This window comes from Strongylocentrotus purpuratus, unplaced genomic scaffold (genome assembly GCF_000002235.5).
Source record: "Strongylocentrotus purpuratus isolate Spur 01 unplaced genomic scaffold, Spur_5.0 spur5_scaffold_12, whole genome shotgun sequence".
Taxonomy (NCBI): Eukaryota; Metazoa; Echinodermata; class Echinoidea; order Camarodonta; family Strongylocentrotidae; genus Strongylocentrotus; species Strongylocentrotus purpuratus.
Genome location: NW_022145597.1, coordinates 1,662,354 through 1,674,218, shown reverse-complemented (window position 1 = coordinate 1,674,218; position 11,865 = coordinate 1,662,354).

The window sequence follows — 11,865 nt, the reverse complement described above, 5'->3', positions numbered from 1 at the left end:
TGTTAGTTATAACAACAATAATGCATATAAATCATATATGAACCCCCTCCCCCCCCCCCCCCTGTTATGAGAAGAAGATCTGAAGAGGGGTGAAGGAAGGGATAGAGAGAGAGAGAGAGAGAGAGGGGGGGGGGAGAAAAGAAAGAGAGAGAAAGATAGAAAGAAAGGAATAAGGAAAGGAAGAGGACAAGAGCGAAAGAGAGAGGGTTAAGAGAAGTACATTTACATTGATTGTCACACTGATTGTCATGATATTACTATTCTGTGAAAATGCAATGTAATGTTATTGATACATTAATTTGGACAAGACGCATTATGGACAGTCATAATTATACCTCTAACATCAACAACAAAAACAGGCCTGATAAAAATAAAAGAAGAGTGGATCGATTGCGTTCTTGTTTGTAGCCGCAGATGGCGCTAGAGCGTATACAACAGAACGAGTTGAGACCTTTGGTTCCATGGTACACAATAACAAGAACAAACTTCATCTCTTTTATGCATTTTACTTATAAATCAATGTTTAAAAAACCTGTACATTTTGAGGGGGAGGCATGGGGGTGGGGGGGGGGGGGGAGAAGAGAGTATCAGAACATGATATTTGGGTCTTAAGAACTCGACCTATTTACTGTCACAGTGGTCGATGAAGATAGCTGAGCTTCTAATTCAATTCGATTTCAATGTTCAGTTTAAGTGGAGGATCGAATGCTACACTTCACCTGATTAATAACAGCAAGATGAGGTCAAAGGTCAACATTGCAGATAGAGCTAGATGATGATTAAAAGAGAAGTTCACTGGTATCTGCAAGAATGGCTCGAAATTTGGGAGAGAGGGGAGGAAGAGAGAGAGAGAAAAAAAAATAGAGAGACAGGGGGAATGAGTATGAGCGAGAGAGAAAAAAGGGGGCAAGTGAGTGATGTGTGTGTGAGAGAGAGAGAGAGGGAGAGAGAGAGAGAGGGGGGGGGGGGGGGGGGGGGGGGGGGGGGGAGGGGGATGTAAGAACAGTCCATTTAGATATACCGTCCTTCATATAGTGTGGTTTAGTTACAAAATGTATTAGTTGGTACTTGATAGAGTCTTCCTTATTTTTTTCTGGGATCCAGCAGGGTGTGAACGCTTTGTTTAATTATTATATAAATTAACGCCTTTACGGCACTAAGCAGATATTCTGGCGGGTCGCTTTACCATGAAATATGTCGCGTCTGACCTGGCAGACTGCTATTTGTGAAGACATCCTTCTATCATCCTTTGAATCCCTCTCTGGTATAAAGGAGCTTCATCTGTCACTCACCAGTCATCGGTTAGCTATTCAGTCATTGATACATGTTTGTCGAAGGCTCAGTGATGGGTTATCCTCCATGCACTATGGCGGAGAGGGCGGGAGGCACAGAGAGTGCGTAAGACTACTCAATCAGCAGCAGAACTTTGGGTATTACAACAAGTGCCATTAGTGAAAGTGAGCTAGCCGTTTAAGCTCTTCGTCGATGAGCTGGCGTCACTTTAGATTGATGGTGCATGAATAGGGGAAGGGAAAGGTCGGATGGGGGCAGACATAACATGGAAGATGGGCGGGTGGTTACGGTAAAGATCACTATCTTTTTTGCAGGCCCTATCGTTATGTGTTAGTTCAACGGTACTTTACATTTTTTTTTTAAGGGGGGATGCTGTTTCGATGAGCTGGCGTCCCTCTTATATAGATTGTGCACGAGGGATAGGGGAAGCAGAATGAAGCTAGAAGTTCACGGCGGGTTGTTAATAAAGCATGTTAAAAAGCCAGCTGCCAATATAATATATATAAATGCAATGATACATGTTTAAAAAACGTGAACATACTGTTTAGGACCCCCCCCCCCCCCGCCCAATCCACCAGAAAAACAACTACAGGCTAGACACGATCAACTGACCTGAACGTGGATTAATCGAATGCTATTTGAAAAGAATGATCAATTTTAATCTGGCTATTGGACCGTTGTGGTGTCAAGGGTTACCGTGCTACCTGTCAGACACACTATCAAGGATTCTTCAACGAAAGCAATCTTGCCGATTGATTTTGTCCTTGAGATCGGTCTCGGGACTGATTTCCCTATACACGAAAGCATTGGGATTTTATCCGCGTTATTACACGTATAATGGTATAATTATTGTGATCAACGTCAAAATAATCTTCACTTGACTTCTGCAAGAAAAAAACCCATCTGAAAACATTCCTCTACTAATCTTGGCGCTATTGAATTCAAATTAATTTTATTATAATTATTGCTATTCTTATTATCATAATTATCATCATATTTATCACTGGCATACTGACGGGGATGGGGGGGGGCTGTGGGGCTGTTGACACCCTTAATAAAATTCAAACGTGATTTATTTCTAATTCGATACCAGTGAATTACAAACGTTACTGAAATGACATAATTTTCCTGGATTTTTTTCTCTCTCACTTTTGCCAATTAGGCCTATGCTAGAGACGGCACTCCCAGTCGGGGAGGGGGGGGGGCACTTGTCCCCAGTTTTTCAGGCATCCCAAAGTGCCCCCTTTTTACACAGGATAAGTGCTCCTTTTTTTTATAATAACTGTCCGTTTTCTCTCTTGTCATCTCTGATAGTTTTGCCCTTTTTTACTTTGACTCTTTTCCTTTTTTATAAGTGCAATTTCTCCTTCGTAATTAGAATCCTCTTCTCTTTCTCTTAAATGCCACTGTTCACCTTTAAATAAGTGCCTCTTTTATTGTGACACGTGCCCCTTTGGATTTATCATAAGTACCATATTTCCCTCGGATAATTTGTATTGCCCCTTTTCTTTTTTTATATGAGCCCCTCCTTTTTCAAAATGCCCCTTTTAACATCTGATTAATGCCACTATTACAATTCTGATAGGTGCCCTTTTCCTTCAAAAGATTCCCCATTTTCACTCTGTTAGTTGCCCTTTATACTTTGACACGAGTACCTTTTCTTTTCTAATAACTGTCCTTTTCACTTTTGTGCCTATTTTTCCTTTCTCCATTAACATGCACCCCTATTCAAGGCAACTTAGAGCCCCTTTTTCTATAATTTTCCCTAGAACTCGATCGTTACGCTCGCTTGCATTTATAGATGTTATACTTATGTTACTTTTAACTTTTCAGTCTTTGTTTTAATGTTTCCCTTTGTAGGTGCCCCTTTTTTGTTAGGAATTTTCGCAACGCGTTCCAAAAATTATGCGTAGAAACGTTTTGTGATATACGCAAAGATTCAATCAGCTTCATGTTGGCTATTACAAGAAGTGGGTTATTGATTGGCATACATGAAATGCACACTTTACAGCTAGTTTAAGGTATGTTAATAACAAAGAAAAAAAGTAGTCACTCATTCACTCAATAGTGGCTGACAGTTAAATCTAGAAAGTATACGGGTTTCCTTGCATAATTTGAATACTAGGACACTGCTAACGTTTCAATTTCACAGATAGGACATACGTGATGTATTAATTTTTCCTACAAAGTTCTACAGAATTTGATGTTGGTTGCAAAAGGATACGCAACCTTTAATTCTATGTTAAAATATAAGCAAATAGTGTTATTTTCTCTAGCGCTGTCCAAGGTCCCATAGTATAGCCAATCTTGCCGGAAATATATTCACTCTCTTGATAAAAACAGTCATGACAGTAGACCAGTATAGTTAGATCAATGTTTGAATAAGATTGGAAGTGGAAAATTGATTTTGAAGTACAAACTATACCCATATGTGCCCCGTGTGGTAAATGAGGCAAAGCCTGCCATAAGTGTTCCTACTTGTCTCGCTGCCAAAACGATGAGAATATTGGTAGGCCCTATATCCAAAGTAGAAGCAGAAGATGACGAATAAGAACAATAACGACAACATAATGATACAAAAGTGAGAGCGATATGAGGAGAAGAAGGAGGAGGAGGGGGGGGGGGGCTTAAGCAGGCGCGAACACAGGGGGGGGGGGGGGGGGGGTGGGGGGTTTGGGGGTTAACCCCCCCCCTTTGGTAATTTTTTGTGTGTAAACACCCCCCCCCCCCCCCCTAAATTTTTCTAAAACACCCCCCCCCCCCTTTTGGATTTTTTTTTTTTTTTTTTTTTGGATTTTTTTTTTGGATTTTAAAAAAAAAATATTCCCATGGTTGACCTAAAAAAGCTGACCTGACCTGACCAAAAAAAAAAAAAGTGTCCTCTTACCCCCCCCCCCCCCCCCCCCCCCCGCTTATTCAGCGGCTGGCTGAGTCGTTGCGAAATTTTCGGCCCGATTTATAAATGTTAAAACCCCCCACTTGAAAAAATCCTGCGTACCGCCCTGGGCTTAAGTATAGTAGATTATTAGTAGTAGTAGTAGAAGAAGAAGAAGAAGAAGAAGAGAAGAAGAAGAAGAAGAAGAAGAAGAAGAAGAAGAAGAAGAAGAAGAAGAGAAGAGAAGAAGAAGAAGAAGAAGAAGAAGAAGAAGAAGAAGAAGAAAAAAAGAAAAGAAGAAGAAGAAAGAAGAAGAAGGAGAAGAAGGAGAAGAAGAAGAAGAAAGGAAAGAAAGGGGAAGAAGAAGAAGAAGAAGAAGAAGAAGAAGAAGAAGAAGAAAGAAGAAGAAGGAACACAAACAAACAAACGAACAAAATATAATGAACGTATATCGGCGACATGAAAAAAATTATAATGTAAAGAAAAAGAGAAGATCTATGGCCTACATGATCCAATGTTCCACCGATCTCGATGAATCCTATTTCCTTCGTAGGGATCAGAAGTAGGCCTATTATGTTCCTTTTAGCGGAATTTTTATCACGTGATTTGCAAAGAATGCGCGGCGAAATGTGATCTTTCGATACGCAAATATGAGATAGGCATGACCCGACCGGCCCGGCCCCCCCCCCCCCCCCCCCCCCCCCCTATAAAAAAAAAATTCTCACGAATTGGGCAAACAAGAGTGGTCTTACCCCCCCCCCCCCCCGCTTTTTCACCGGCTGGCTGAGTCTCCGCTAAATTTTCTCACGGATTGCCCCCCCCCCTCTCTCTCTCTCTCTCTCTCTCTTGCCGCCGGCTGGAACCGCCCCTGGGCATGACTAGCAGCTATCGATCCGCAAGAATCTCTGTATGAAATCACTTTTTAAAAAAGTGCATAAGTCTTAACACTCATCTAAGTTTTGTTTGCTATTTGAAAGATACAATTTCAGTGAAACTGAAGAGAATATTGAATTCTCATTATCAGGTTTTCAGGATGGTTGTTCTAAAACACCACATTAAACACCCAGACACGAATTCTACGGTCCTTCATTAATGCTTCCTGACAGTTTCTCTCACGATGTAGCCACATGACTATAATTCAACAGTACCTTTCAATACCAGCCAAAAGTCATAGTTTATTTATTGCAGGAATCAATAAAATAAAATGTCCTTGAATATAAACTCATACATTAGGAGTAAAGAGGACAAACGTTATGCCAGCGACACAGTTCCAATGAAAGCAACTTGTTTATTCATTAGCAAAAGTCTCTACGCCCACAGAACATTTTGAATGAACAGAATGGAAAGCGATCCTGATGAGCCTGATGAAAATCGCTTCAAGGACAAATATTTAAAAAAAAATAATGATAATAATAAGAGAGAAAGAAAAAAAGCAAACCAATCAAAAAGCTAGATCATGTGCATATAGGCATGAAATATAATTACTTATCGTTTATGCCCCCTGTATCAGTCTTGTAACTGTTAGGGATTTTTTTTAAAACCGTGTATAAATAAAGATATCAATAATTCAATTCAATTCAATCTAGTCATCATTGGCACTTTGTCTGGCAATGATATCTCTGAAAGTGTTGTTTCTTCCCTTTTTTTTTTATTAGTCTAAGTGTTTTATCAGGACAATATCAGGTAAAGCATAATTTGTATTTGTAGTATTGATAGGGTTGCAATGTGCTTGTTGACTCGATTAAGAGCTAAAAGAAAGAAAAAAAACACACATTTGGAGACGTTATCTTAATATAATTTTCTTATGCTGGTTGCCTTTACTGTATGTTTGTAGATAAACCGGTAATATGTTGTCAAACAGATAATAGGCCCCTTCCAATGGTTCAAGATGTGAAACGTAAGGTATCATCTAGATGACTAATCTTGTGTTGTGAGCGTTTTTCATTCTAAGTTTTAAAACATTGTTGTAGTAGGTGATTTGAATCTTGAACATACTCTTACATTGAAGAATACTACATTTATGTTTGACTCGTAAAGCTTTTCGAGTTTTGAATACCATATCTTCTCATTTGGAGTCATTCGCAGGTGATATCCTCACGTGATTTATTTTGCGTACAAAACTGAGTCTTCACAGGATAAGCTTCTTCCGATAAATTGGGAAATAAAAAGTTACAACGTTTTTTTCAGCGTTGACCTATGTCAAAATCAAATTTCGACAGGTTTCAAATCGAGCTCTTGTGGTAAACAGTAAATACAACCTGTATACAGAATGCATTGAACCCACGATTATTTTTTTTTTCCGCCCAAAGTGTCTGTCCTCTATCTAAAGGATACCCATGTAGCAATTTGGCGATTTTCAAATTATTTTCCGGCGTCAGATTTGTCACGTTATATTCGGGAGATAAGAATTATCAGGTTCCAACCTGCACACGAAAAATCCGGGTTTCTTCGCGCCTCTCAATGGAAAGAATCTATAAACAACTTGACATTACTTGTATAAAATTAGGTAGGTACATAACAATTCTTCCACAGGTCTGGATGGGTGTCTCAGCTCTTACACTCAAACACCCTGGACAAAGTCTAACCTAGTCAATTCAACAGAATGATTGCTCTTTGTATGCTCTCCCTCGAAGAAAATGGTAACCTAGTCATCAACAGTCAACACTGCACTTGGAACCTATCGCTAACTTCGCAGCTGAATATAGCACTCAACGTGTTGAAGGAAAGTGGCAACTTTGCATTGCAAGATCTCGATACCATCAAGGTCCTGAATTTAAGCGGGAATATTGAATAACACTTTTTTTAATTTGACCGCGCCATTTAAACAATAAATGTTTACATGTAATGTTTGTAAACAATTAGCCTAGGTGTTATAGTTCGCGTGTGGGTTCGCGGAGTGATATTGGGTGTTGCGTAGGACCCTCACATAGACGCAGAAGTGTGAACAGTCTATTCTGTGCTTTGCCAAAGCTGCAAATGGTTTCACTTCTAAATGTTAGCATGGCTTAATTACTTTTGGAGATAAACTAGATTATTTAACGATTGTGTATAAATAGCCTACGTTAGAATAGCAAAGTTTTTTTTCACTGAAAATCAAGTCAGTTGAGAACTTGATTTATGAAGTCAATAAATAATAACAATAATAACAGTGCATTCAAGGAGTAAATGCTATCATGTACCCATCTAACAGGGTCCAGTGCGCGTTGATTAATGTCTAGCCAAAGGACGTTCTTGCTGCGGCAGGGATTCGAACCCCTTACCTTGTGGTTCACAGTTCGGAGACTTGCCCACTAGATCACAAAAAAATTTGATTACAACATTCCAAACTCGACCCGATGTGACCACTCTAGGTATCAAATCTCCCTTAATCCTGTGTCATGTATACACGTAAAGATCTCTGATTCTCTATGCTAGATCGTACTGAGCCAGGAAGCCAGATGTGGCGTAGGATAAATGAGGCATATGCACCACGGGGGAGAGGGCACCAGTCGAAATAGGCCAATGAAACACAATCGATCATGGACATCGAATATTGCCAGGGTATGTGTGTGTGGGGGGGGGGGGGAGTCATTTATCTTCTTTTCATATCATCTCCTTTCTTCTTTTCCTTTTCCTTCTCTAATTTCCCTATTTTCATCACTTATTATTTAAGAGGGCCGTTACCCCCCCCCCCCCCCCCCCGTGCCCCCGTATTTTCACCAGTCAGTATAAGAGTTGATCTACGTTAGATGTGGACCAACCTAAAAGGAGTATGGAGGCTGCATGTAAACACGTTGAGTACACTCCGCTTACATTCCGATAATATCACCGTATAGTATCTGACTTCTAAGCCCTTAGGACATTTACTGTGTCTATTCAGATTTCCAAACGCTTTATCCCATCCGTTATCCTTCATTTCGCTTGACATAAGTTAAAAACCCAATACCTTATTTTGTGTTGAGATCTTTAATTTCCTTGCAATTCCTCAACAAAATAATTATCACAATAATTTGCTGTTCCTTTTCCCTTTTTCAATTTTCGCATCTTTTTTCTCTCCAATTTTCTCCTCTACCATCTTTCCTTTGTGTGTGTGTGTGTGTGTGTGTGGGGGGGGGGGGGTGCCCCTCCGTTTCACATCCGTTATAGCTACTACTTCTTATCTGTTAGTCCTATTGCTATGTACTCTCACCAGCATTTCTGCCCGGGATTTCTCCCCTTTTCTGTCTTCGTCCTTCTCCTTCTCTCCCTCTCTCGCCACCCGAAACATTGTCCGCTTTCTTTCAATTAAATCTCCACGTTTCAAGAAGGATGAAATGAAACGAATTTGATATATGCTCGCATGACATTGAGGGTAGTATAACACTTAATCTCTTCTAGAAATTATGAGTACAATTTGATTATCCTCTTGTCGCCTTATTAAATTTCCGCTATCAGAACTCGACAGACGAAAATCCACCGTTTCCTGGAACCCACGAATTCCCGATAGATCACATGAAATTGAATTCCAAACATAAAATCCAATGTTCGGGACTGACGCTGACATAATACAAACATGGCTACCTTCTGATGGTAAAACAGATTTGTCAGGACGAAATCCACTCAACAAAAGTATGCACAGATTTTCATTTTTAATTCGATAGAAAAGCGGCGGCACAAGATTATTCATCAAAATCGCTAACAAAGGAGAAGAAAACAATCTATATAACCCACAGCCCTGAGGTAGTTTCTAATGTTTATACACATATATTTTTACGTAGGTCTTTTCTTCACACATACCAATCTCAAGACTGTTTGGAGCAGAAATTAATTTCCTGAACGAACCATTTAATGAAGAAATTATATCGGCACTACCAACTCAAAATCTTTCAATTGCTCCATAAATCTTATCTCTTTGCTGAATCTTATATTGTATAAGATTTGGTGCGGATATTGAACTACATAATATTACCTTTTAATACTCTCACTCTTTCCAGTTTGTGTTTGGCATCCATCTCATATTGATGCTCACATTCTATTCCCCTATATTTCATTCCTCTATAGCTTCTTTTGAACGAGTTAATAAAATTGCTACGTCTACAAATATTTCACCCTCGTGTACTGCTACGTATGATTTACTTTGGTTTTGTTATCATGGTAATGTGCTGTTGGTAAATCCTGAACAGGTAATTCACATTGTTTCTCTGAAACGAGTTAATAACCATGCATTTTATAAGGAAGTTTTCTAAGGCTATTAAAGGATATAAGCATTAATTACGTTATTATTTCAAATGTGTATTATTAATGTAATCATTATTTTTTAAATACTAATTTCCATTGTTGCCTTATGTTATACAATACAATTACAAAGTAATATGTTTAAAAATTACGACGAAAACAAGTAGGATTCTACTTTAAAGAATAAAAGTGTCGATAGTAAAGAAAGAAAGGGAGAATCGTATCAAGGAAGTTAGGGTACATCTACAAAATAGTGTCTAAAACTGTAATTAACTAATCATTAGCGAACTTTGATTAAATCCATCAATACGTTTTAAGAAGCAGCATAATGGGTATTGAAATATAGGAAAACAATAGACGTAGATATTACTGAAACAATAATCTAATACTGGTATAATTGTCTATGCAGTATATTATCTGAATATATACAGGTTAAATGTTATAAGAATGTAAACTGTGTAATACACTTTTGGAAATAAGTTGTTTTACAATGGAGTTTGAATAATGTAACAATATGAAAGGATTGTACAGGGAAAGATTAAACTTCCATTTAAAGAAAGAGAAGGAAACCGTTAGAGTAAAATCTCAACTTATTCGAGGACCCTTTTTTGTGTTGTCTTTGGATTCAGTTTATAGCAGTGACTATTGATTGATATACCTTAGATGTTCAATGATACCTCACTGTGGCTCATCGTTCGAATTTTTCCTCCATCCTCATGCTTTCACTGATGATTACCTGGTGTTGTATTCCTCTATCATACGCTGTTCTACTTTCCATCTGAAATACATCGCTCTACTTTCTAGCCACAACCCACTAGCGCATTTGAACGGGGGGGGGGGGGGGGGGGGCAATGGGGGCATATTTACCCCCCCCCTCCAGAGCATTTGAAGGAGGGGCGATTGGGTAAATTGTCCCTCCTGACATATTTCGGCCAACAAAGAGAAATGAGCAAGGAATGAAATTGTCTGTATTTTAATAAAGGTAAGATTAGTTTTGTCTTGATAACGAACAAAACATAGACACGTTCTAAGAAACCTACCTATTCGGTATAACCATGGATATGTATGATAGTGATAAACAGCACTTGCTTTTTTTTGAGGGGGGGGAGGGGCTCCCCACCGTGCAGAATTACATGCATTATCATAAGCTCCGTTGTACTGCCCCTCTTGAGGCCATGGTCTGGATACGCCACTGCCACTATCTCGCCCCAGATCTGATACATTTGTCCCTATTCCGAAGTATCATCGCAGAACATGATGCAGTCCATATTCATGATAATAATAAGGAGTTGTTTTGAAGTAGACGGCCATCACCTGACAGTTTCTGTATGATCATCTAGTTGAAAAGTACATTCATACCATTTCAATTATATGAAAACAAAGAGGGATTCTAAATGTTAATGTTGCTCCCGACTGTCTGGTGAAAAATAGAGAACTAGACCACAGCCCTCATGCTAAGTGTACGATTACCAGTGGGACATATACACCCTGTCAAGAATTCACCTCGTTCTCGATCGCGGGTGGGTATACATCCCCTGCATATCTGAATAAGGCTTAATGGTGTGCTGCAATTTAGCAAAATGATTTACAATGAGCTAATCATCCGGACTGCGTAATGATCTGTCTTAATTTGTTTCTCTGTCTGTTTCTGCTGTTTCTCCTGGCTCCCTGTATCTGTCTGGTTGTACGTCTGTCAGTGGCGAATCCAGGGGGGGGGGGCGGAGGCGGGGGCGGGGGCCCGCCCCCCCCCCCCTGGGAAACAAATGTGTATTTTTACCTTTTCTAACGTTAATTTTACCTTTTTGGGAGATGCCCCCCCCCCCCCCCCTGGCGCTAAAGGGGGGGGGGGGGTGGGGTGCAAATTTTCAAATTTTTGAGAGCCAATACAAAAATTGTGCTCACCACCTCCCCCACCCCTCCTGATTCGATCTTGTCTGCATGTTTTTCGCGTCGTTTCTCGGCATAACTCACACAACAAACCGTATGGACAGCGCAACTGAGAGAAATGTTGCTGCTCAGAAAATATGAAATATTAATAATTGATACCTAAAAACTTTGGTGTGAAGATATATAATAGTCACGTGTGTATAGCGCTTAATAATACGTTTCTAAGCGCTTTACAAAGGAATTATTATTACCCCGGTCCTTAGGTTCAATTGGTTATCCGCATATGACAGTGCACATGCTCTGCTCCCTTGGGCGTAATCCGGCCAGGTGCCATTTTACAAGCGCAGACAATGCCGATCCGGCCACATTAACATTCGCATCCTACCATGTACCCATTTAACACTTAGGTAGAGAGTGGCAACCATAGATTAATGTCTTGCCAAAGGACATTAGTGCCGCGCCGGGACTTGAACCGCGAACCATGTGATCCACAATGCGGTGACGTATTCACTAGACCACGGTACTTCTGTAGTATTCCACATTTACTTATTATTTACTTATTTATCTTTTTATTAATGCATGCATGTATATTCGTATTTATTCATTCATTGTTTTAA